Source organism: Petaurus breviceps, unplaced genomic scaffold, assembly GCF_028583685.1.
Source record: "Petaurus breviceps papuanus isolate PSGF00001 unplaced genomic scaffold, PetGlider_PUasm1.0 90845, whole genome shotgun sequence".
Classification (NCBI taxonomy): domain Eukaryota; kingdom Metazoa; phylum Chordata; class Mammalia; order Diprotodontia; family Petauridae; genus Petaurus; species Petaurus breviceps.
Genome location: NW_027187359.1, coordinates 25,977,279 through 26,005,012, shown reverse-complemented (window position 1 = coordinate 26,005,012; position 27,734 = coordinate 25,977,279). Strand labels below are relative to the sequence as shown.

The window sequence follows — 27,734 nt, the reverse complement described above, 5'->3', positions numbered from 1 at the left end:
AATGTTTATCCAGTCTTCATCTGAAGACCTCTAATGAGGGAAAATCACTAACTCATGAGGCACCCAATTTTATTTTTATACTGCTCTAATTCAAAATAATTTAATTCTAATCTAAATACAGATTGAGAATTGCAAGGCACCTTAGAGATCAATTGTTATGAAGCTTTTCCTTATGTTGAACCATTATGTTCTACCCATTGCTTTTGGTTCTGTCCTCTTGGTACCAGCAAAACAAGTGATTAATCTCTCTTCCAAATGAGATAATGTATGTATGTATGTATGGTGCTTTGTAGATCTTAAAATGTGATATAAATACAGGATATTAAGAGTAATACTAATGCCAATCATAACAATAATATAATAGCTAGCATTTATATAGCACTTTAAAGTTTACAAAGCATTTTACATATGTTGTCTCATTTGATCTTCAACAATTCTGGTAGTTGCAATTATTATCCCCATTTACAGATGAGGAAACCGAGGCAGATAGAGGTTAAGTGAATTTCCAGGATCATCATCAGTATCATTATTATTATTAGGCCATGTGACTGATCCTCAAATACACAAAGATAGTTTTTACGTCTTTCCTAAGTCTTCTTTTATTCTTCATTGGATCATAGGAAGGGACCTTAGGGGCTATCTATTGCAATCCCCACCTTCAAGGAGCTTAATAATCTAATTGGGGAAACAACAAACAATCAAGTACATTAAAAATTAAGCTATATACAGGATTAATAGGAAATAATTAGCAGAGGGAAGGAATTAGAATTAAGAGGGGTTGGGAAAGGCTTCCTTTAAAGATGGGATTTTAGTTGGTACTTAAAGGAAGTCAGATAAGTTGGAAGGTAAAAATGAGAAGGGAGAACATTTTAGGCATGGGGTTCAGTCAGAGAAAATTCCTAGAGCTGAGATATGGAATATCTCATTTGTGTAACAGCCAGGAGACCAGTAACATTGGACTGAAGAGCACATTTTGGGGAATAGGGTATAAGAAGTCTGGAAGTGTAGGAGGGGGCTAGGTTATGAAGGTCTATGAATGTCAGCTAGAGTATTTTGTATTTGATTCTGGAGAGGTGATGACAGGATGTTTCCCTGGAGGGACACATGGACATGTTTGTAGGTAGCAGGAAATGAGTCAATAGGCAGGGAGAAATTAAAAAATATGTGATAGAATGAGGATGACAGAGGGGCAGCCTGTTGGAGGAGATGGGATGGAATAGGATGTCTTGAACAGGTAGAGGGGTTGACCTTGGTAAGGAGCAAGGCCACTTTACCATGTTAGAAAGGGTTGAAGCAGGAGTGGCAGAAGGTACCTGAGTGATGGGAGATGAGGAAGAAAGGAAAAGAGAGAGCTCATGGTGAATGGACTTAATTTTTTTGTCAAATATGATTCAATTCAATAAACATTTAATAAATGCCTATCATATGCAAGGTGCTATGCTAGGTGCAGTGGATACAACAAGAAAAAGACAGTTCCTGCCCTCAAAGAGCTTACTGTACAAAGGGGCAGAGCTGCTGATGGAAAATGGAGTGAGCTGGAAAGTCCAAATTCTGCCCTATATAAAGGAAAGATTTTTAGTGCTGTACCCTCCAGCTCTCCAATCACAGGGGAGAAGAGACTGAGGGAGGGGTGAGGGAGCTGAGTTGGCAGCATAGTGATGAGTTTTGGAGTGATCAACTTATCCTGGGAGGGGCATCTTACTCCATGGAGTTGAAACCAAGCATTGGGAAGTGTGGGCAAGGTTCTCAGCTATGAGGTGTGGAAGAGGGAGCCATGGGGAAGTGGAGGAGGGATGAAAAGATTTGGAAGAATCACTGAGGAGAGTAGGATAGTGAAGTGATAAAGAAGATATAGTAGGATTGCCTAGGCCCAACTGAGCTTGTAAAAAATTTGTATTGGACCTGATAAGAAGGACTGCATGATTTTCTCCACCTTCTTTCAGCAGCAGATGTGTGGGAATGATGGTAGTGAATAGTGGGAATGATCCAAGGCTAAGACTTGGCAGAGTATAATTTGCAAGATATGATAAGGGCCTAGGGATTCAAGGGAGGAAGACAGTGTAGAGTTGAATTGGTTCTCTAAGAGGCCAAAATAGGGAAAAGAGGAGAGAGTTGTTAGTGCAGAAGAGAAGACCTGGGAAAGAGTTGAAGGTCAAGGGATCAGAGACCATAGTGTGGACCCAAACTAGGCTTTTATAAGGGAAGGCAGAAGGAGATGAAAAGCTAGTACATTATTCTCTTCAAATGATTCTCACGTGACATAGGTGGTTCATATTGTGCTTGCAGACCTAAAAAAACCCAGATCTTTTTTTCACAATACAATTGTTTAACCACATCTCCTCCATTCTTTACTCAAGCAGTTGATTAAAAACAATAACAACAACAAAATTTATCTTCGTTAAATTTCATTTTATTAGATTTAGCCCATTATTCTAGCTTGCAGAGATTTTTTGGATCCTAACTCTTTCATCTGTGTTAATTATTCCTCCTCACTCTGTATCTTCCACAAATCTGACAAACACACCTTTGATGATTCTAGACAAGTCATTGATAAAAATGTTAACCCACACAGGACCATGAAGAGCTCTGGGGCACTTCACTAAAGACTTCCCTCCGAGTTGAATTAACTCATTATTGACTACTGGTCTAGTAGTTCAGCCTGTTCTGAATCCATCTAAGTGTACTGAATCTGAATTTAGCCCACATCTCATAAGAGGTTTTGTTGGATGCTTTGCTAAATTTGCAATATAAATGTCTATAACATTCCTCTGCTCTGACAGTCTAATAACTATCAGAAAAAGAAATTAGGTTCATTTGACTTGACCTGTGTTATCAATCTGTTGGAAAACATCTCTCTTCCATCAGCTCTCCCTGTCCTACTTTTTTTTCCCCGGAGGCAATCAGAGTTAAGTGACTTGCCTAAGGTCACACAGCTGAGTGTCTGAGGTCATATTTGAACTCTAATCTTCCTGACTCCAGGGCTGGTGCTCTATCCACTGTACTTACTGTCCCCTTCCATCAGTTTTTGAGTCTGCTATACTCCAAAATGTTACATTGCCAGAACTCATGGTATCTTTAGACCTAAGTCACAGCAACTTTCTCCCCTTCCTTCCCCTCCTTTCAATAATTGCACAATTTTGCTCTATAGAGAGAAATATTTAATACTGATTATTAGAATATGTAGAAAGAGGCATTGTGGTGTAGTGGAGAGTAGACTGACTTGAAGTCAGGCCTGGGTTCAAGTGGTGCCTTTAATACATACTGGCTGTGTGACCAAGGGCCAGTCACTTAACCTCTGAATCTCAGGCAACTTTCTAAACTTCAAATTACACAGGAATTATTAAGCTTTATTGGTGGAGTGAATTTTTCTCCCAGGGAGTTCCTTACATCTATAAAATCACAAGTCTGGAACTCTCCCCCACCAAAAAAAGTTCATATATATATGCCATATATATAATACATGTGATAGAGGATATATATACATAATACATATACATACACACATGCATATGTAATATGTATATGTGTATATATGTGTATCTCTGTGTATACATACACAGCAATATCCTATGTGTATACATGTATGTATACATACATATACATATATTCATGCATATATATGTGCACACACACAGGATAGTAGAATTCTTATCCCAGTTCTTTACAATTGAATAAAAGTATAATCCTTAGGACTAATCCTAAACATGAAAGTCTCATAATTTTTTCCTGTAAAAAGGATTACAATCAATCATGACTGATACCTTTCCAAAATCCAGAGAGGCCTGCCCAAACCCAAGAGCACATGAATCCTGAGTGAGCAAGGAGAATATGGAGAGAAAAGGGAAGGAATGACCTTTGAGTAGGTCCTATCCTCTTTCTAGGAAATGGGCAATCAAGAGAACAAGGAAAATATTAAACTCAAAGACTATACTCCAATTAATTCCCATTAAGCTAGGTCACATGCTTCCAGTTATTTACTCTTTTGATAGGACCTAAGACCAAATAACAGCTCCAGCAGCAAGCATTATGAAACCTATTGTGAGTTCTACCAGTTGGTGAAGGAAGTGCTTCCCCTCTGGTGCTCACCAGCCTGGGAGGATTCACAATAGCTGGCAATCTCAGCAGTCTCTCAGTTGGGCAGTCAAGTAACATTAAAAACCTACTCTGTGCTAAACACAGGAGATACAAAGAAAGGCAAACAATTTGTCCCTGCCCCCAAGGAGCTCAGTCTAATAGGGGAGACAATACACAAACAATGATGTACAAACAAGACATGTTTAGGATAATTTAAGGGTAATCTCAGACAGAAGGCACTAAAGTGAAAAACAACTGGGAAAGACTTCTTGCAGAAGTCAGGGTTTTAGCTAAGACTCAAGGGAAACCAGGGAAACTATAAGGCTAAAGAACTTATTTTAGGCATGGGGGGGGGCAACCAGTGATTGTCTCTCTTTGTAGTTCCCAGTCATTTTGTTCTCCAGGTACTGTGAACTCAAGGAAGATCTAATCATGATCTCTGGGACTCCTAATATGACCTCGTTTCCCAGTCACTTACCCACCTTTGCCATCATGGGAGCCAGGTAGTCCAAATCCAAGAACAGCAGAAGGAAGAAGGCCAACTCTTGAAATTGCCTTACATGGACTGCTTAATGTTGCATAGCAGCCTGCCCCCCAGACAGTATCTAGGCAGAGCAATTTCCACTCTTCATTCTCTGCCCTAAAGAGAATTAGGGCACTTATTTCTGGTAGTGTGTATCACAAATTCCATTTTTTGTCTATCTCTCCTTCTGTGGAAACTTCCTGGATTTCAAGGCCGCAAAGAGATAAAAAAGCAATACAGAAGTGCTGGGTAAATTACCAAGGAAAATAGGGGTTGGGGATACCCCATAAAACCATTTTTTTTGACAAAACTCATAGTGATAACTGATAACCTTTATAGACATTCACTAAGCATTATTTTAATGATACATTCTAGGATTTTACCATGTATCAAATTTAAACTCACTGGATTACAGTTTTCAGAATCTATTTTCTTTTATTTTTTGAAAATTAAAATATTTTCCATTACTCCATTACTGTGGCATCTCTTAAGGCCTCCATTATCTTTCAGAGATCACTGACAGTGTCTCAGCAATCACTGATTTAAAATTCTAGTTTACTTGTTTGTTTTTAATATCCTGGGATGAAGTTTGTTGGGGCAAGATGAATTAAACTCATTTCAGACAAGTAGGTAATTTATTGATATCTTTTTTATTAATCTTAAGCATCAACCTGATATTAACCATTTTCATCATGCACTTTCTAGTTCAAAGATCATTCTTCCTGGCAGGAGAAAACAGAAACAAAATATGAGCTGAGCAGTTTAGACCTCACAATTAAGTGAGGTATAATAGATAGAGTGCTGAACTTTAAGTCAGGAAAACTTGAGTTCGTATCTCAAGTTCAAGCCTTAAATGCTTTATTAGGTGTGTGTTTTGTGAAAGTCCTCTGGCACAAGGAGTCCCTCCTGGGAGAACATAAGGTTACCCAATGATGTTTGCTTTCTTTAATCAGGCTTACAGTGCCATGGTTCCTCTCAGTGTAGGTGTGACTATGGTTAAATCCTTGTCTGATACTGATTTATGCTTAAAGAAAGGACCGAGGGCTAGCCCGAAATACCTGGGAAAAAACCAACTCCTTAATGAGTTTGGATGCTGAAAATAACATGTCAAACAATGGGAGTTGGTTCACTGCTATTGCAGCAACTACGTTGGCATACCCAGGATGGCTGCTATCACAGGTTCTTAGATCTGCTTTACTAAGAAAGATAGCTGTTTAAGGGGTCAACAGTCTTTTTAAATTACATTCACTAGCTCAGGGGAAAAGTCAGCACCCTGAACTTCAGAGAGAATACAAACAGAAAATACGAGCAGAGAAATAAAGAACAACAGATAGGGCTCTGACTGCCTGAATCAACTATACGCTTTACATATATCCCTGGATAGAGAAAGCCTTTACATCTGAGCAGGCAGGGAACTCTGAACATATGGGCACTCAGAATCTCCACCAGGAAATCACAAGAACCTTCTCATAAGTGAGCCCCCAAAATAAAATACCAACTCAGAGTATATATATACTTCTCAGAGCCAGAAAGCATCATAGCCCTTATGTAGCACCAACACAATATTCACAGCACTATGAATATGCCAGCACAGTTCTGAATTGCAAAATATAACAGACTCTTCATGTATAAGACAGAAACAAAACATTTATTCAGACACCAGAAAACTAAATCCCAACACCAGAAAGTCAAATCCATCATAGCAACAAAGATGTTAATAAATCATAATACAGTAGGGAGCCACACCATCTATCTCCTTGGCTGTGTCCTCTCCTCCTTTCAGCTCTAATTGTTCTGATTCCCAGCTTTCTGTGGACTCTGCTCCACCCTTCAGCAAAATCCTCCTACCACCACAGGTCCCATGTGATTAAATTTGGCCTATTAGGGGGCAGGGAATATCTTCAAAGCAGGAAAGGTCTTCAAATTCCCTTAGGCTTATTAAGGGGCAAGGAAGATCTTCAAATTCTCATTACCTTTTACAACTCCTGACTCAGTACCTAATTAGAAATTAGCAAAAGGTATGAAAGCCTTCCTACAAGCAATCCTCCATTAATAGGCTCCATGGGAGGCCTATTAATGGACAGGAAAGATCTTAAATTCCATTAACAGTACAAATGCAAAATTTTATTGGCAAGAAATGGGGAAGAGGGATAAGGGGAAAGGGATAGAGGAACCTGATATACCATGTAGACACCCAAACTAATAGAGTATAGTTCACATAAGGGTGACATTGCCCTGGGAATCACAGAGGTATGGGTCCATTAAGTTGGAAAGGATTGCTCCAAGGTGCCCTTCTGAGAGTTGGATACTCATACCTTGACTTTGATGACCACCTCAAGCTTGCCATTTTGCATGTCAGGGTTTGTGGGGTTTATGGAGCACACAGATACAGGGAAAAAACAAGCTAACTATTGCAAAGATAATATTTTTGGATATTCAGCTGTGCTAATTTTAAGCAATATTATTCCTACATTTTTCCATGAATAGATTCTACAACCTACAGTTTCCATTAAGGGGAGACTATCATGGTGGTCTCAAGATGAGCCTCAGTTTTCTTATCTATAAAAATGGGAATAATGATAGCACCTGGGGGACAGAGCCAAGATGGCAGAGTAGAGAAAACACTCAGTTAAGTTCTACCAACATTTCACTCCAAACAACTTTAAAATTACCTTTCAAATTGAATTCTAGAGTAGCAGAGTCAACAAAAGATCAGAGTGATGTATTCTGCCAGCCCAAGATAACATATGAGGTTGGAGAGAGAGATATGTGATGTGGGGGGAGGAGGCTACATGGATGAAACATTAGTGGTGGGATTGGGTGGTAGTGATAGAAGCAGAAGCAGCTTCAGGAGCTTTCAAGTCAGAGATGGTAAGGGAACCTGGCAAAGGATATGAACAGAAGAAATCAAAGCCATCAATAATCACAGAAAAATGCTCTAATGCAAATTAAGACAACTCTGAGAGATCATTTCACACCTATTGGATTGTCTAACATGGCAGAAAAAAAAATGACAGAACTGGAGAGGATGTGGAAAAATTAGGACACTAATGCACTTTTGGTGGTGTTGTGAACTAGTCTAACCATTCTTTTTTTTGGAGGGGGAAGGTAGGTCAATTGGGTTTAAGTGACTTGCCCAAGGTCACATGGCTAGTTTTTTCCTTCGTTAAGTGTCTGAGGTCGGATTTGAACCCACGTCCTCCTGACCCCGGGGCTGGTGCTCTATTCACTGCTCCACCTAGCTGCCCCTAGTCTAACAATTCTTGAGAACAATTTGGAACTATACCCAGAGGGCTGTAAAACTGTGTATACTCTTTGACCCAATAATACTACTACTAGGTCTGTATCCCAAAGAGATCAAAGAAAAGAGAAAAGGTCCCATTTGTACAAAAATGTTTATAGCAGCTCTTTTTTGTGGTGGCAAAGAACCGGAAATTGAGGGGATGCCCAATCGGTGAATGGTTGAGCAAGTTGTGGTATATGATTGTGATAGAATGCTATTGTGCAATAAGAAATGATGAGCAGGATGATTTCAGAAAAACTTGGGAAGACTTACACGAACTCATGCAAAGTGAAGTGAGCAGAGCCAGGAGAAATTTGTGCATAATAACATTAATATTGTAAGGATCAACTGTGAAAGACTTAGCTTCTCTGATCAAGACAATGATCCAAGACAATTCCAAAGGACCCATGAGGAAAAATACTGTCTACCTCCAGAGAGAGAACATTTGACCTCTGAATACAGACTGAAGCATACTTAAAAAAAAACAACTTTCTTTGCTTTTATTATTTTGTTCTGTTTGTGTTTTTTTGTAACATAGCTAATATGGAAATATGTCTTGCATGACTTCATATGTATAATCAATACCAAATTGCTTGCCTTCTCCAGGAGGGGGAAAGTGGGAGAGATGAAGAGACTTGGGAACTCAAAATTTAAAAAAGAAAAGATTGTTAACATTTTTACATTAACATTTGTAATTGGAGAATATTTAACAAAATAAAAATAATGATAGCACCTGAGAAAACATGTAAAGTGCTATGTACATGCTATTATTATTATTATTATTATTATTGCTTTTTGGAGGGAAGTTGGGGTTAAGTGACTTGCCCAAAGTCACATGGCTAGTTAATGTATCAAGTGTCTGAGGTCGGATTTGAACTCAGGTCCTACTGACTCCAGGGCCGGTGCTCTATTCACTGTGCCACCTAGCTGCCCTTATTTTTATTATTATTAAATATTATTATTCCATGGTACATTCTCATTTCCCCATCTATGTGAGCAGTTGTTCCATCTCTTCTTTTATCTTTCTCTTTTCTGCCAGTATAGCTAAAACTCTATTTTTCTAATCATTCACATTTATCACCAGTCTCAGCTATTCTGAGCTTTTGCACTACAGAAGCATGCTGTGCTTTTGCATTCATCCTCCATCACCTGCCTTTGTTTTCATCTGTATTTAGCTCTAAGACTCCATTGCTTCTGGTTCTCCAGCTGATTACTCTAAGTTCTAGGTACTTTGTGGGTCAGAATCCTCTCCAAACCATAGCTCAGAAGCCTCCTCTACCCTGTTTACTTTTACTACTCAGTCAGAAGACACAAATTCAAAATGAAGGAATTAATAACACAGTAACATTATAACAACAGAACATCCTTCATACACAACACACACACACAACTAGAGATCACTCTTACAAATATACACATATACTATGCAGGATGAATGGATCTGCATGGGAATAGACACCTGGGCAACAATGTGTTCTGAGTACCAGTGTAAAGTGGTGTGCACACCAGGAGCCACAGGTAATCAGGACCTCATGTCCTCCCTCAGTGCTACAAGTTTGCGGCTCGGCTCGTTGCTTCCTGTTGGACCTGTTTCCCACCAAGCATTGTTTACCACTACTCCCTGTCAGCTGTGACTTTTCAGCTGCTCCTGCTAGGCATCTCCACTCTTCCAGGTTCCTCAGCTGCTCTCCAGCTGTCTGTCCATTTGTGTTCATAATTACTCAATGTCTTATCTAATATTAACTACAAATGCTAGAGTTCTTTACCAAGAGAGCTACAGATCTTTTAACTAGTTCTTTCAGATACTTCCACCACGGGCAATGAGAAGCTTGGGGTGGGGTGTGGGTGGGAAGAAAAACTCTCCATTTTAGATTTCATAATAGAAGAGAGGGAATTTGAATGTAGTCTGACATGCTCCCTAGGATTTTGGAGAGCCAATTTCAAAGGGTAGTGCTGTGCTTAAAAAGCCTCTCTCCTACAAGGAGGCTGATGGCTTTTCCTGCCTGTTCTTTTAGTCTCTGACTGTGCCTCAGCTATAAGCCTTAGCTGAGGTCCACATTTGAGGAACTAAGCCACCATTGAAGTGTGAACTTGATAGTAGGAGACTAAGGAAACAGTTTAGTTACTTGTTGACTGCCACCTAGGCAACTAGATGGCACAGTGGCTTGATTGGCTATCTTCAAAGCTGTCTGCACTCAGTACTCAATGTACTAGGAGCTCTATGATTTAAAAGCCTTTCTCCATGCAGGGAAGGTTAAGTTCTCTTCAATCAGCCCTTTCAGCCAAAAGCTATTTCCTCTGCTCTCCCCAGTCACACTTCAGAGAGGACAAAAGGTTTTTTTTTCCCTCAGCCACTCTGCATTAGAAGGTGACCAAGTCTAAGCTAAAGTTAAATCTACTCTTTGATATTTTTGGAACCTCTCTGACTCTTTTATGAACTGAACTACCTGACTACTCTTTCCTTTTCCTTTTTTTCTTGAGTCCTTTAGTTTAACTGCAACCTAACTTTTGGTTAGAAACCCATTTTAGTACTACAGTCTTAAACCTTCTCCTGGGTAGGCAATTATCTCTATGGTTCTAATTACTTAGAAAAGGAGCTGAGTGATTTTACCTTTCTTCCAGCATGCTTCTCTGCTTGGTGCAACTAGCAATTGAGTTAGCTAGAGAAGGTTGAAAAAGTTGGTGACTTTTAGTATGCTTGTCCCCAGCAAGGCATTACAGTCCGGTTTCTTTATATATACATGTCTTTTAAAGAACTCAATTGATCAGTGAATTCCTTATGCCCAAATAAATGATAGATTTGTATTTTTTTCTCACTGGGATTAATTCAATTTGCAGCTTTAGAATTGTGTTCTTTGGAGTTGGCCATACCTCCTGAATTAACTTCTACTATAGGATTTTAGTCAATGGGATTTTACATTCCTTTCTCTGAACCCTTCGAAATACGCTCTCCAAAAATCTAGGGTACATGCCAGACTATGTCCAGATTTCCTCTACTATAAATTGTAAAGTGGAATGTTTACTTCCTCCCAGGCTTCTCATTGTTTTTAGTTTAGCAACCAGTTTACCTTTTTGGACCTTTTTTGGCCCATTGTCACTTCCTTTACTTTTTGAAGGATGAAATGATCATTAAGGCAAGCCAATAATCAGTTAGCTGCTCTACTTTTGACAGAGGGAAAGCTCCAGCAAACATTTGGATAATTGAAGATTCCCATCAGTGAACACATACTAAGCCCTGGGACAGGCTTGTGATCTGTTTTTCTGAGCTCCTCATCTGTCTCCTCTTCAGATAGCCTACAGTATGCTCCCCATGGCAGAATCATTTCTGTTTCTCCCTCCATTTATCTTCAGCCAATGCTCTCCACTGTGCTTTTTTTCCTTCTGGTTCTTGAATCACTCATTACATGTCTCTTCCTCTGTGTGTGTGTGTGTGTGTGTGTGTGTGTGTGTGTGTGTGTGTGTGTAAGGGGGGAGGGGTTTATTTATTCAATTTTATTTTATTTTCAGTTCCAAATTTTCTCCCTCCCTCCACTTTTCCCCCACCCACTGAGAGGTAAGAAATATAATCTAAGGGGCGGCCAGGTAGCACAGTGAGTAAGATCACCGGCTCCAGTGTTGGAATGACCTGGAGATCGAATCCTGGGCTCAGACACTTAGCACCCACCCAGAAACACCTGGCCGTGTAACTTGAGCAAGTTACTTAACCCGGATTGCTTTAAAAAAATACAATCTAAAGTCATGAAAAATATATTTCTGTATTAACTATGACACTATCTTCTTACTAGATAATGCTGCTTGATTTACCTTTCTTTTATTTCTCTAGTTTATTTTGAGTAAGATACAGCTTTTCAGAACTTCACCTCAGCCTTGTGTCCCAATCCCCCAAGTCTCTATTGGGGAATGACTGAACAAGTTGTGACATGATTGTGATGAAATATTATTGTGCTATAAGAAATGACAAGCAGAATGCAGAAAAATCCTGAAAGACTTACATGACTGACTCAAAGTGAAAGGAACAGAACCAGAACAGAATAACAGCAATATTGTACAATGAAGAACTGTGAATTACTTAGCTATTCTCAGAAATACAATGATGCAAGACAATCCCAAAGGACTCATGAACATGCTGTCTGCTTCCAGACAAAGAACTGATACTGTCTGAATAGACTGAAGCATACTACTTTCCCTTCCTTCCTTCCTTCCTCCCTCCCTCCCTCCCTCCCTTCCTTCCTTCTTTTTCTTTTTTTCTTTTTCAAGTTTTCTTGTACAAAATGACTAATATGGAAATGTTTATACATGTATAACCTATATCAGATTACTTGCTATCTCAGGGAGGAAGGAGGGGAAGGCGAAGAGGGAGGGATAGAATTTGGAACTCAAAATTTAAAAAGATCCAAATGTTAAGAATTGTTTTAACATGTAATTTGGGGAAAAATAAAATATTATTAAAAAAAGAATTCGCCTTTTGTATTAGGATCTCCACTTCAACCTGTTTATTATCTATATTTTGTGCTTCTTTCCAGCACCCTCCTCTCTTGAGAACTAGAATGCAAAAGGGCACTATGGTTCCTTCTAGCTTTACCTCTGTGATTCTGTGACCCTATGACAGAATTGGAAAGTGGTCTCCTTTACAACCCTTTCCCTAGCCTCCATCACCATCCACCTTGCTCTAACCAATCACATGATTACTTGGCATTTTCTCTCTTCTATGACTAACAAACTGCCAATACCTTCTCCCCTCATGCCTGTGATTCAGAGTCATTGTCTGATGAGGTAAAAGTCCTTTTCTTTTGCTGTATCTCCCTGTATTCTTGTCTCTCTCAGGCCTCCTCTACCATAATCTCTACCTATGTGGCCCTTCCCCTTATACTGTGCCTTATGGAACTCCTGCTCTATAGCCAACAATAATAACAGCTAACATTTATGAAGTATTTACTAGGTGCCAGGCACTGTACTAAGGGGTTTATAATTATTATCTCACTTGATCTGCACAATAATGCTGCGAAGGAGGCACCGTTATCATTCTCATTTTGCAGATGAAAAAACTAAGGCAAAAACAGCTAGTAAGTGTCTGAAGCCAGATTTAGACTCCTGTCCTCCTGACTCTAGGCCTGGCACTCTATCCACTGAACCACCTAGCTGCTCCTTCAACATAGACAAAATCATCCAAGATCTCTTCCTTTCACATTTTTCCCCTTAGCATCTTGAACTTGCAGAAATCTGGGTTCTTCTCATATATCTAATTCATGTTTATACTTTCCAGTGTGGTTAATTCCTCTCTCCTGCCCCATGACATTCTGGGCCAGAAGGAGGGTGATAGGATCGCAGATTTAGAACAGGAAGGGACATGAGAGAACAAGCATTAGAATCCTGTCGTTTCATAGATTTGGCTTTGGTTGTTGTTGAGTGCTTCAGTCGTGTCTCACTCTTTGTGACCTCATTTGGGATTTTCTTGGCAAAGATACTAGAGTGGTTTGCCATTTCCTTCTCTGGCTCACTTTTACCGATGAGGAAACTGAGGCAAACAGGGGTAAGCAACTTGCCCAAGGTCACAAGACTAGTAAGTATCTGAGGCTAGATTTGAACTCATGTATTCCTGACTCCAGGCCTTGCACTCTATTCATTGCACCACCTTGCTGCTCAATGAAATAATAAGAATTGGAATTTGAAGCCAGATATTTTGACTACAAATAAAGTTCTCTTATCCTGTTTCCAGTGTATCAGTATACAATTAGCTCCCCACTGCCACTTCACTCCTCTCCATCTGCCATTCACTCATTAACCTCTCCTTCCTTGATATTCATTCATCCATCTTTATCACCACATCTAGATGCTGGTTGCTGTCATCTACAGGCTTCCAGTCAACTCTGTCCCCTTTCTTCAGGATTTTAATATTTGGTTCAATCTTCCCAAACCATCTTTTCTTTTGGGGACTTTAGTATCCTAAATATTGGCACACAGATGGCATGCCTCTTAGTTCACCAGCTTCCTCAACTACCCAAATCAGCACATTCTTTTCTTCCTCAGATATAGTGATGTCATTTTGGTCCTCTTTGGGAACAAAGGACAAGAACCAACCAACAGAACCATTCTTTTCTAGCTTAGACAATAATAGTGGTGGTCACACTTAAATGTCAAAGATGATCATCCCAAACTGCTTCACCTCCATGGTCTTGAACTTTGAATTTCACCTTTCTGATCTGCCCATCCTTTACTTTGTTTGCTTAGATCATTAAAATATTGATAACCATTCATCAGCTAGCAGAAAGGGAAGGTAGTTCAGGTGTAAACTTGACCCTGACAATCTCTCCAGATTTGTCTTTGGTATTATAGATAAATCTGGAAAGGACCTTGAGTTATTTAATACAATCATGTGTAGATGAAGAAACCAAGGTCAAGAAATGTCAAGTGACTTGCCTAAGGTCACTACAAGCAGAGATAGAATTTGAAACCTGATTTTGATCTAAAAAATCCAGGGATCTTTCTATTATGCTATATAATTTCTTGCCCCACTTCATACCACTCCACTCCTCTTGAACTTATTTTTCTTCATCATAACCTCTTGTCCCTTCTTTTTTTCTCTGTTCTCCCAGTCCAGTTAGTTGGCATAGTGGCTATAGAGCTGGGTCTGGAGTTGGGAAGACCTGAGTTCAAATCCTCCCTCAGATACTTTCCAAGTGTGTGATCCTGGGCAAGTCATTTAGCCTCAGTCTCCTCTTTGGGATGATAACAGTGTCTGCTTTGCAGATATGTTGTGAGGATATGAGATATTATTTTTAAAGCACTGAGCACAGTCCCTGGCATGTAATAGGAACTTATTCCTTTCCCCTGCTCTACTTTCTGTTCTTTGCAATTTTGACCATATACTTAATCAATCCAAATTTGCTTGGTCTTCTCTTGAATCACTTTTTAAAATTTCCACTGTTTATGTATTTGTATCCCTCAAGCCTGGATCAATAATTCCCTTTCCTACTCCCTTATCCCCAACATCTGTTTTCTCTACTGCTACTACTAAGCTTCCAAATACTGTTGGACGTAATGAGGCTGTGCTGACTAGTTCTACTACAGATTCTTATTGGTTGATCTCAAAAGATGCTTATAACTGCATGGCAAACCTTTGATTCTTTTCTGATGGACTGTATCACACTGTATCACACAGTGGCTAATCCCAAACTTGTACTCAATCCTCTGCTGCCACTCCAACCCCTTGGCTCTCAATGGGACCTCACCCCCACTTTAATGGGACCATATGCTTTAAGGTCTCCTACCTCCTTCACCCTACATCTCAAAATCCTTTTGCACCTTCACTCATCCTTTCCTCCTTTGCTTCAGTCTCAAAGGAAGAGGTGTCTGTTATCCTTGTCATGGTTAACTCCTTCATCTATGCCCTTCATCTTACCTCTGTCGCCTTTGGCAATTTGTCCCATCCATCATTTCTAATCTTTAAAGTCTTTAACCTTTCCCCATCTATAAAACATATTCAGGGGCTCCATTTGTTTTTATTAGATGTGTGATTTCATAGGTATAGAAAATTTCCAGTAAGGATGAAGGAACTTCCTTTGTACAAGGCTAGCACCTCTATAACTTACAGCTTTAGAGACCTGTGTAGGGCAGTGAGGGTCACCCAATCAGTGTTGAACCCCAGTCTTCCTGACCCCAAAGCCAATTATCTTGCCTTTCAGTCTTCTCCATTCATAAAACAAGCAAAAACCATCCCTGAAGTTGACCCTCTCATTGCTGTAAGCTGTCATCTTAAATCTCTCTTTCCTCTCAGTGCAAGCTTCTAGGAGGAGTAATCTGCATTGATTGTCACATTTTCCACCCACTTTGCAACTGTTGGAAATCTGGCTCCTTAACCCACCACTCTTATTGAAACTTCTCTCAAAGGTTGCCAATCAGTTTATTTGTTACATCTGATGGCCTTCTCTCAGTCCTCATCCTGCTTGTCATCTGTGCAGTGTTTGGCTTGCTGACCAGCCCCCCAGTCCTGAATATTCTCCCCTCTCTTGGTTTCTGTAATAGTGATTTCTTTTGGTCTTTCTCCTATCTCTTTGCCTGCTCCTTCTCAGTCTCTGAATCATCATCAGTTCTCTCTCACCCCCAATCATGTGTGTCATCTAAGGCTCTATCATGGACCCTTTTCTCTTTTCTTTCTACATTCTCTTTCTTGATGATTTCATTAGCTCACCAGATTATTATCAGTTATCTTCTTGTGAGCAAGTTTTTTCTTATGTCAAGTCTAAATTTGCATCTTTGCGACTCTCTTCCCCATTGGAGGTAACTAGGAAGTGAAATGCAGAGAAGGTTGAGCCTAGAGCCAAGAAGACCTGGGTTCAAATCCAGCCTCGGACAGACACTAGCTGCATGCTCCTGGATGAATAACAACTTTCATTTGCCTTAGTTTCCTTAACTGTAAAATTATGATAACAACATCTACCCCAAAGGATTGTTGTGAGATCAAATGAGATAATATTTGTAAGCTCTAAGCATAGTGCCTAACACATAGTAGGCACTTAATAAACACTTTTTCCCCTTCCTACTTTGGAGTATTGGGTCAAGAAAAAGAATTCTGAACTCTATGATAAAGAGGCAGTGTGGTATAGTGGAAAGCGCAGTGTATTTTTGGAGGCAGGAAGACCTGCATTCACATCCCATCACAGACCCTTACCGGCTGTGTGACTCTGGATTTGGTCCTTGATTTTCTGTATCTCTTTTTTCTCACATATAAATCAAGGTACTGGACTAGATTTTCTTAGTATCCTTGAATCACTAAATCTGTGATTCTAATAGTTGGGGAATGATCTTTTGAATACCTGGGCAGCATGATCCATGCATCTAGACTTCTAGCCAGAGAAGAGAGATATATAAGAAAGTGACAACTTTTGAAGTTGCCTTCTGAGTCTTCTTAAATTCAAGAGTTTGGACATGGGACCTTTTAAAGTAAGGGTTCATAAACTGGGGTCTATGAACTTTTAAAAATACCTATATATTTCTATTTCCTTGCCTTAGATCTCTCCCCACTTCAATATATCTTTCTACTCATCTGCCAAAGTGATCTTCCATCACCTCCTTACTCAATAAACTCTATTGACTCCCATTATTTCCAGTATCAAATAAAAAGTCCTCCGTTTGGTATTTAAAACCCTTCACAAACTAGATCCTTCCTATTTTTCCAGTCTTCTTATACTTTATTCCATTCCACATACTTTCTGATTTGGTAACGTTTGCCTTCTTGCTTCTCCTCAAACAGCATTTTTTCACTGGCTGTCTCCTAAACGTGGAATGGTCTCCCTCCTTCTCCTCCTCACCTCCTGGCTTCCCACAGATCTCAGCTAAAATCTCATTTTTTTGCAAGAAGTGTTTCCTGGGGGGTGGCTAGGTGGCTCAGTGAAAAGAGCACTGGTCCTGGAGTCAGGAGGACCTGAGTTCAAATGTGGCCTCAGACACTTAACACTTACTAGCCCTGTGATCTTGGGCAAGTAACTTAACCCCAACTGCCCTGCCCTCCCCCATCCAAAAAGCAAAAAAAAAAAAAGTGTTTCCTAGTGCCCTTCAATGCTAATACTTTCCCCTTGAGATTTCTTCCAATTTACCCTGTGTATATTTTGTATGTATTTTTTATGTATTTTATATCTTGTATGTATGTATCTTGTTTGAATGTTTTTTTCCCATTAGAATGTGTTTCTTGAGGTGGGAATGTTTTTGTCGTTTTGTGTATTCCCAATGCTTAGCACAGTGCCTAGCATATACTAAGTGCTTAATAAATGCATGTTGACTTGAATCAATTAACAAGCATTTATTAAGTGTGGTTCGTTCTTCATTTCAGAGAGGACCAATAATGTCACAGGGTGATGTCTTGACTCATAAGTAAATTCGATTTAAATGAGGCAAAGTTGCGCAAAGCCTTACTCTCTCTGCCAGAGTCATCAAAGTCTAGTGGCAAGACAAAAGTCAGGACTACTGACAATGACCTGGGATGTAGTGTTTGACCTTGGCTTCTTGGCTTCTTGAATGTCTAACCAAGCTCTAGGCACTCCACAGCACCTGCTTCAGACATCATCAGGGCTGTTGGAACAAATTGTTCTCATCTGCCCATTTGGCCAAGGGAAGTCTTCACATGTTTGGGGTGGACATCCCCCTAACTCACTGACGCCTCACTCAATTGGGTTTAATACCTATCTGTTGAGACAGTTTCACCAGGCTGTGGCAGCTGCCCAGCTTGTAGCTTCTTAGAGCTCTAGGTGAGGGTTGGGTAAAGGTGGACACCAAAGGCAAATGAGCAGCCCTGAAAAGGGTTCAACAAACTCTCATACCAGAGGGCCTAGTCCTCCCTAAACACCCCATACACCCTATTGACCAAGAGCAAGTGTAATAACATTCTTCTCAGTTTTACATCTGATACACTCTCTATCCAAGGACAAAATATTAAATGAAATTTTGGAAGAGGGAGATGAAATAGGAACTTGCTCTGTCCACTCCATGCATCCACCATTGCAATACTTTCAGGAATGGTGCATCTCCCTTATTTATTAAGTCCCTGTGTGCTAGAAGACAGGCTTTGGAGATACAAAGACAAAAACATCACCTCTACACTCAAGGATCTTACATTCTATGGAAATATTATGTCCTCATTGGAAGCCAGAATCCAACAATATGTTGTATACAAAGAGACATGCTTGGGACAGAAAGACACCCAGAGTTGAAATGAAGGGCTGGAGCAGAATCTATTATGGTTTAGCTCAAGTGAAGAGAGCAGAGGCAGCAAGCATGACCTCAGACAAAAAAACAGCAAAAATAGATGTAATTGAAAGAGATAATCAGGAAACTAAATTTTGCTAAAAGGTTACATAGTCAATGAAGTAATATAAAAAAGTTTTATAGCAAGTTTCTCTGATAAAAGCCTCATTTCTCAAATATATAGGGAACTAAGTCAAATTTATAAAAATAAGAGGCATTACCCAATTGATAAAGGGTCAAAGGGTATGAACAGGAAGTTTTCAGAAGAATAGCTCAAAGCTATCTATACTTATATGAAAAAAAAAATGCTTGAAATCACTATCGATCAGGAGAAAGGCAAATTAAATTAACTCTGAGGTATCACTTCACACCTATCAGAAATGACAAATGCTGGAGGAGATAAAGGAAAATAGGTGTACTAATGAAATGTTGGTGTAGCAGTGAACTGGTCCAACCATTCTGGAGAACAATCTAGATCCATGCCAAAAGGCTATAAAATTGTGCATACCCTTTGATATGGCAATACCACTACTGGGTCTATATCCCAAAGACATCAAAGGAAAAGGAAAAGAACCTACCTATACAAAAATATTTGTAACAATTCTTCTTGTGGTGGCAAAGAATCAGAAATTTAGAGAATGCCCATCAATTGGGGAATGACCGAACAAGTTGTGGTATATGATTTTGATGAACTATTGTACTATAAGAAATGACAAGGGGGTGGTTTCAGGAAAAAACAACCAAACAAACAAACATAGCAAGACCTATATGAACTGATGCAAAGTGAAATGAGAAGAACCAGGAGATCATTTTGCATAGTAATAGCAATGTTATAATGATGATCAATTGTGAAGGACTTGGCTACTCTGATTAATATAATTATGCAAGATAATTCCAAAGGATTCAGGATGAAAAAATGCAATACACCTTCAGAGAAAGAACTGATGAATTATGAGTTCAAATTGAAGCATATTTTTTTCACTTTATTTTTCTCTGATGTGGCTAATATGGAAATGTTTTGCATGATTTCACATGTATAATTAGCATAATATTGTTTGTCATCTCAGTGTGTAGGAGGGAGGGAGAGAATCTGGAACTCAAAGTTTAAAAAGAAAAAAAATGTTAAAAATAAATATATAATAAAATATTATTGGTGTGGGTAGGTGGTTCAGTGAATAGAGCACTGGCCCTGGAGTCACGAGGACCTGAGTTCAAATTGGGCCTCAGACTCTTGACATACTTACTAGTCATGTGACTTTGGGCAAGTCACTTAACTCCAATTTCCCTCAAAAAAAAAGAAAAATAAAGAAAAAAGAGAAAATGTTATTGAGGAAAAAAAAGAAAGGGCATTGCATTGGCCCTTGGTTAGGAGACTTGGAGCCCTCTGAGCTACAGTAGTCCATTGGGCCCCTTGGACCTGTTGGCATTTTACTGCAGAAACTGAGGGTGCTATTTCTGGTATGTTGTGTTATAATTAGGGTTTCTCTACCATATGGTATTATTATTTTTTAATCATTAAATTACTAAACCTTAGTTTCCTTATCTGAAAAATGGGTGCAAGAATATTTGAATTGCATTGTCCAAATAAGAATATAAGAATAAGAATATTCACTGTGTCGTTGGTGGGCAAAGTGACTAGTAAACCCTAAAGCACCAAGTGGGGAAAAAGAAATGTTGTGCCTTCCTATTGGCCAGTAAATTAAACATATTGGTTGGAAGTCATGAGCTATGATTTTGAATGGGTATTGACATATAGCCTTGAATTTGGGGTAGCTTCTATGTGTGAAGTGGGTCCAGGATGAGATACCATACATTATAAAAATGAACTATTATAGAAAGATAACTTTAATATGTTTCCATGTTTACCTAGAAATGTATTAAAGCTGCTCTTTTCCAAGTAAGTAAAATTTTAAAACATTAAAATTGTTTTCTGAACATACATTGCTGAGTTCTTTCCTTCTTCATCACTGGTGCTAAATTATCATAAACCTGGTAATAACAAGCTTAAGGAGTGAGATGAGTGGAGTCATCTGAACAGAAAGCCTTTTTTTTTGGTTCAGTCATTTTTCAGTTGTGTCTGATTCTTTGTGACCTCATTTGGGGTTTTCTTGGCAAAGATACTAGAGTGGTTTGCCATTTCCTTCTTCAGTTCATTTTACAGATGAGGAAACTGAGGCAAACAGGGGTAAGTGACTTGCCCAGAGTCACACAGCTAGTAAGTGTTTGAGGTCAGATTTGAAGTCAGGAAGATGAGTTTTCCTGACCCCAGGCCCTCTATCCATGGTACCACCTAGACAAGATGAATATTCTAAGATATTCCCAGGGTTCAGTTAGACTAGAACTGAAAACTGAGTCCCACAAAAGCTGATCTCATACCTGACATAAAACAAAGCAGTTTAGTCTCTTTGAAGCACATTCTGCACTTGGTTTGTGCTCCCATAATGGCTGCACATTATCCCAGGAGTGGCTTTTATTCTGTGTCTTTGTTGGCAGCTCAGCATTCAGGCTGTTTCATTGTGCATAATGATGGCAGCGGGGGAGGCAGTGCTCTGTGAATAAGACTCTGAGTACATGTTTAAATTAATGAAAGACCTTTCAAACCCAAATTGCCCAGTAATCTGTGACATGAAAGGCTTTTGTGTGTGTTTTTTAATACATCTAATGCTCTTTCCTTCCACTAAAGTACTGCTCTGATGCCTCTTTGGGATAAAGAGGTGATCCAGGGTTCTCCAAAAGGCAGGTCCTAGCAGGCAGGATGGCTTCAGGTGACACATTGTGTCCCTGCCTTCTGAGAACGAGCCTGCCTCACTCTAGAGGCTCATTGCCACCAGACAATGATTGAGAATTTTGAGGATGAGGATGATGATGATGATGATGATGATGATGATGGAGGCTAAGGAAAAGGATGATGATGATGATGATGATGATGATGATTATGATCATTGACCACAGCAGCTAATGAAAAACTTTAGGATTGTGACATTTAGAGCTGGAAATGAACTCTAGTCCAAAACTCTCATTGCATAGTAGAGGAAATTGGGACCCAAAGAGTGGAAAATGATGTGCATAAGGTCTCCTAGGCAGGAAAAAACTGACTTACGATTTAAACCTAAGTCTTCTGACTCCAAGTCCAGTACTTTTTCTACTATACCGTATTACTTCATTTAAGGCAGGGAGAGTTTACAATCAACATCAGGAGAGGGAGTTCTCATGTGGAATCAATGATAAATCTTTAGAAGTAGTTAAAAAAGGGCTCAGGAGCCTAGTTTTGACTTGAAATTGATCAGTTATCATTCCTGGAGGTCATTACAAGGACAAAACAAAAAATATAAAGGGTTTAAACAAGAGGGCTTTATAGAAAGGCAGAATCTGGGTTAGAAGGGACATCAGAAGCCATGTAGCCTAATGTATGCTCTCTCTCTATCTCTTTCTCTTTCTCTCTCTGTTCATCCCTCCTTTCCTTTCTCTTCTCTTTCTTTTTCTCTTTTTCCATATCTCTGTATCTATCTATCTAAATGTTTGTGTGTGTGTATACACATATATCTATATCTCTTCTACTGTATATTATTTCTGGAAAATGGTAACTGATGAGAGAGAGAAGGCAATGACTGATAAGTGGATGCCCAGCTTCTTATTAAAGATGTCCTATGATTGAAACCTTCATAAGCCAGGTGAGAAATCATGTGGTTGTTGTCTGAGAGCCTGCCTAGTGAAATATACCAGAGGATTTTCTCTCAGAAATTGATGAATTTCTATCAATATCTCTACATGAGAAAAGTAAGTCTTATTGGCACCATCAAGATCTAACTGGAATGCAGAGATGGCCACCTTTTATAATCATCTTTTATTGAATCTTGATTATACTTTTGGCATAAATATTATCTCTCAAATAACAGGATTCCTGATAATTAAGTGGGGGAAGCCTCTTTCCTCCCCATCTCTGGAAACCTACCTGGTGTATATGATCAGTGACAGCCCAAACTCATACACTTGCTTTCACAGATGGTTGGAGGAAGAATCAGGAGATTTTTAATAGGGTTGCTAAAGGATAACAGACCTGTTTGTATGGCATTTATAACAGTTATAGTTTCTTAGACCACAGGGTGTGGGGAATTGGAGAGCATGATGGTAAGGAAGGGCCCCCATTTTCCCCAATTTCTTCTGGGCATAAATGGAATCAATGAAAAAAAGAGGGAATTTAGGGTTGGGAGATCAAATGCCAAACCTGGAAATTAAAGACAGAAAATATGGGAGATGATTTGGACCTAAGGAGTGAATGATAACTGAGCGTCACAGCATAGCAATGGTTCAGAGACAGGTAAGCAGTTAGGAAACAAAATTCTCTACTGTATGCTAGAGTAAAGAGGACTTTGAAACCTGCATATAGATAGGAAGCTTCCTAGACTCTTCTTGCTAGAGCAGGAGGCAATGATTGCCTTTACAAGATGGGACTTTAACAGAAGTCATCCTAATTAGAACGAAGAGGAAGAAAACTAAGAGTGAAAATGTGAAGACAGAAAGAGAAACAATTCCCATGAGGAGGAAAACCAAGGATGACCTAGCAGACCACTGTGGATATGTGTTCAAAGAATTCACTGACCAACTTAGATTTTGAAAAGTTATATATGAAAAATGGAAGCAAAGGCAAATAATAGGATGTATTCAGAAGTATGGCACTATGTTTTGAGAAGAGTGTTAGGGGTGCTGAGACAGAGCAAACAGACATTGGCAAGGAAAACTAAGCTAAGGACAGCAATAAGATTGTCAGCATGCACAGGTACTTGTGCATGCATGCCGGAGTTAGGCTCATCATTGGTTTATTTATTTAAATTTGTTTTGTTAAAGATTATAAAGTTTTGGTCAAAATATTGAGAACCTTAGGGGCAGAGATGGCATTTTCATCATTGCCCCATTGGAAGTCTTTAAGTAGAAGCAGATGACTGCTTCTCACATATGTTGTAGAGGAAATTCTTGCTCATGTAATGGCAGTCTGGCCAATAGGGGTTCATCCAGCCTTTTAAGTATGTACTATGTTCTCTGCCTGATGCTAACCCATATGGATGCTTTACAAGCCTGTTCTGGAAGTCTGTGATAATTTTCAGTGAATGAACCCTGTCCCCAATTCAGAGCATACCTGGGTATTCTGTGACTGTTTCCTGTCTGATTACTATCAGTTCTTTTTAATTGGTGAGTCAGAATTGGGAGGGCATATAAAAGGTCCCAGTGTTGAAATTGTGAACTGATCCAACAATTTTGGAGAGCAACCTGTAATTGTGCCCCAAAAGTTATTAAATTGCCTATATCCAAAGATGATTAAGTAAAAAGGAAAAGAACCTATATGCTGTAAAATGTTTATAGCAACAATATTATTTTAAGAATGACTTTGAGCAAATAAGTCACTTTAACTATTAAAAATACACAACTTAATTATAAATAAAATATGAATGTACTACCTACATCCAGAGGAAGAACTGGTAAATGGAAGTTTGTATAGACTAATTTTACCTATATATACCTATTTCTAGGGGCAAGAGGGAGAGGGAAGAAAAAAAAGAAATTTAAATGATAACTATATATATGTATTTAAAAGGAATAACAAATTGTACATAATAAATTTGCAGTTTCATGTACAACCATCCTTTTATTATACTATGTTATGGAAATGCTTGTTTTATTCCATAAATTACAAATAAAATAAATTTTAAAAAGAAATCCAATCTTTTCTCCTGTTGTCAATCAAGGAAAAAATGTTATAAGCATTCACGTGGGGAGACAATCCTAGGGCTTCATTCATGCCACCCTGTGGCCTTGAAAACAAAGTACTGTTGATTTTTGTCTTGTTTTTCATTTTCCCCTACTTTTTAGGTGAATAACTGTAGGAGGTGGAAACCAGGTGACAACTTCGTGGGCTTTGACACATAAGAAGAACCATAAGAAGTCCAGAAATTGGAGTCTATACCAGAGTCTGTTTTCCACTGAGCTCAGAGAGGAGTACAGCCCCAAGGAATGCCCTACAGGACCTAGCCCAGCAATGGATAGCCCAGCAGCCAAAATAACATGTCTTGTGAACTAGAGTGACTCTTCTAGCGACGATGCTATGCCTAGAAGTTGGGATAATATTTAATGACAATCACTTTAAGTTTCAGCCCAATCTTTATACCAATTTATAGAGGAAAGAGTACGTTCTGGATTGAAGGTATGTTTTTGTACTTTGGGTCTTGCCATATCTTTTTAGTAAATGTTCCTTTCTTGGAGGCCATTGATATTAATTGCTTATTCATGATATTGAGGTGATATAAATTGGTAAAATTATACTAAAGCAGTAAAAACTGGCTGTTAATATTGGGGAAAACACACCAGAATGGGAGCTTGAGCTAATGGCATTGGAAAAGCCTCACTGTGTCTCAGGGGGCAGCTCTTGAATCCTTAGAGGGAAATGTTAACCAGCTACATTATGGAGATCAAAACTACTAGAGCCCATGTAGGTTGAGGGAGTCAAGTCCAGGATTTTGCTATACTCAAAATATGAGTTGTACAAAGCAGCTCCTAAGGATTTCTTTTGAGTTTAAAAATTTGTGATCTCAAATAGTAGAAAAAGTTAAAAGCATAAACTTGAAGTACCTTTCACCTTCTTTCATGTCTCCTTCACTCAGGGAATTGTTTTGGAGAAAAGTCTGTCTTCTCCAGGGCTTAGTCCCAGATGAAATGCAAAGCAAATCATAAACCAATGGTGGAGTGAGGGAAGGAAATTGGAGGGGAAGGCATCTGTTTATTGATGACCCCCTAGATCTCTTTGCAGAACTTTTGCTCAAAGCTGCTCCCTTGAGATACACTTCTTTCCTCATTTCCCTTTCAGAATCCTCCTCTGCCTTTAGGTTTCAGGACAGATGTCACCTCCTCTGTGAAATCTTCTTTTATCTCCTCAGTTGTCAATGCCCTCTCACTTTTCAATTTATTTTGTATTATATGTTATGAATATGCTTTGTTCTCTCTCCCACTAGCTTCAGTAGGATGAAAGCCTTTTGTTTCCAGAACTGAATTGTTGAATGGCTCTCCTCTCTTTCCCCACTGGCCCTTACAAACTCCCTCTTTCTCTCATTAACATTACCCCTCCCCAAACTCATTCTCTCCTTCAATTTTCTCCCTAAGCACTTTCCTCTGTACATGAACTGATGCAAAGTGAAGTGAACAGAACCAGGAGATCATTGTGCATAGTAACAGCAATACTGTATGATGAAGAATTGTGAATGACAGCTATTCTCAGCAATACGATGATCCAAGACAATTCCAAAGGACTCATGATGAAGCATACTGTTTGCCTCCAGAGAAAGAACTGATATTGTTTGAATACAGATTGAAGAATGCTATATTTCATTTTATTTCTTTCATCCTTTTTCTTTTATGCGAGTCTTGTACAAAATGACTAAAATGGAAATGTTTTACATGATTGAACCTATATCTAACCTATATCTGATTGCTCATACCATCTCAGAAAGGGGGCAAAGGAAGAAGGGAGGGATACATAAAATTTGGAACTCAAAACAAACCCCAACTGTTAAAAAATTGTTTTAACTTGTAATTGGGGGGGGGATGATACACACACATATACACACCCTCATGATCCCTACAGTTCCTACCACCCTCTCTGCCCCCCCAGCTCTTTCTCTCCATCCATTGATTCCCATAAGCTCCTAATACCCCTTGTTCTCCTTCACAAGCTTCTTTCTTCCTTTCCTTCTTATCCCCTCACACACGCACTCACTCACTCACACGCACACACACACACACACACACACACACATACACATGCTTTTACTCCAATACCCCTTTCTCTTCCAGCTCAGTGAGCCTGGAGCTCCCATAACTCATAAGGGAGCTTGCCTGCCAGCTGCACCAAGAGCCTTCTTCACTCAGGCTGCCCCATGCCCTGTTCCCTTGGACATCTCTAAGAAAGAAGCTTCCCAAACTTTGTTGCTCACAGCATCCAACTGCTAATTGGGCAGAATAAGTCGTTAAAGATAGTTTACCCTGTTAATTATGCTGGCTGCTTATCAAACCCTATTAGTAATTAGTTTCCTAAAGATAGTAACATTATTGGAGAGGAAGAAAAATGGTAATTGCTGTTACCTTCCTGGGCCAGCTTTGTGCCAGCTCCTAAAATAAAAACAAGTCCATCTTGACAACCAAAGAATTTCTAAAGAGTCTTGGACTAGGTGGCAGGGTAGCCTCAGTTTTCCCATATGCCAAATAGGCATGATAATTTTATTCTAGGATTGTTGTAAGGATCACAGGAATCAATGGACATGAAAAAGCTGTACAAATGTAAGGAATCCTTATTTATCAGGGAATTGCTTATGACCAATCAGTGACCATTACTGGCCAGTGAGGTCCACCCCTTCTCATGTAAGAGGACAGAAGTCCTTTTGTTGCTGTTTACTGGCATGCACAAACTCATAGCTCATTAATGCTGGATGAAACCTGACTCCAGCACTTACTAACTGTCCCTTCCTTCTTTGGACCTCTGTTTTCTCATCTTTAAAATGGGGCTAGTGATCCTTCTATTATCACCTAAATAGGGATGTTGTGTGGAAAATACTTTGCAAACCTTAAAGAATTATAGAAACATGGGCTATCATTATGTCCCTTCACCTCTCCCTGGCATTTTACATAAATAGGACTATAATTCCAGGTGTCCTGCATCTACACCAAAATGCCTTTTCTGAAGGCTTCATAAATCTTCCCATAGGTACAGTTAATAAGAAGTATCATCCTTCAGCTGTGGGCAGCATAAAACCAAGCACAGAGATCAGTGTTGAAAAAATAAATATTGGAAAAGTGAATATTCCATATACTTAGTCACTTAAATTCATGAGTTATTATAATGCAAGATTACCCAGGGAATTTTAATAGAGGAGAAAACTTTTGGGTAAGCAATGTATGTATTATTATTTCCATTTTATACAGGAGGAAACTGAGGGTCAAAGAAGCAAAGTAATGTGGTCATGGTCCCTGAGTTAGTAAGTGTCAAAGCTGGGAATCAGATCTTGATCTCCTGACTTCAAGTCGGGGACCCTTCCCATTATTTCACAATGAATAAAGGACAGGAATGGGAAGGGA

At 39.2% G+C, this 27,734-nt stretch overlaps 1 pseudogene; it reads left to right on the top strand.

Annotated features, from left to right (window-relative positions):
* The first annotated feature begins 18,222 nt into the window (after positions 1 to 18,222).
* Positions 18,223 to 18,402, top strand: LOC138149315 (U2 spliceosomal RNA; annotated as a pseudogene).
* Positions 18,403 to 27,734: the final 9,332 nt, after the last annotated feature.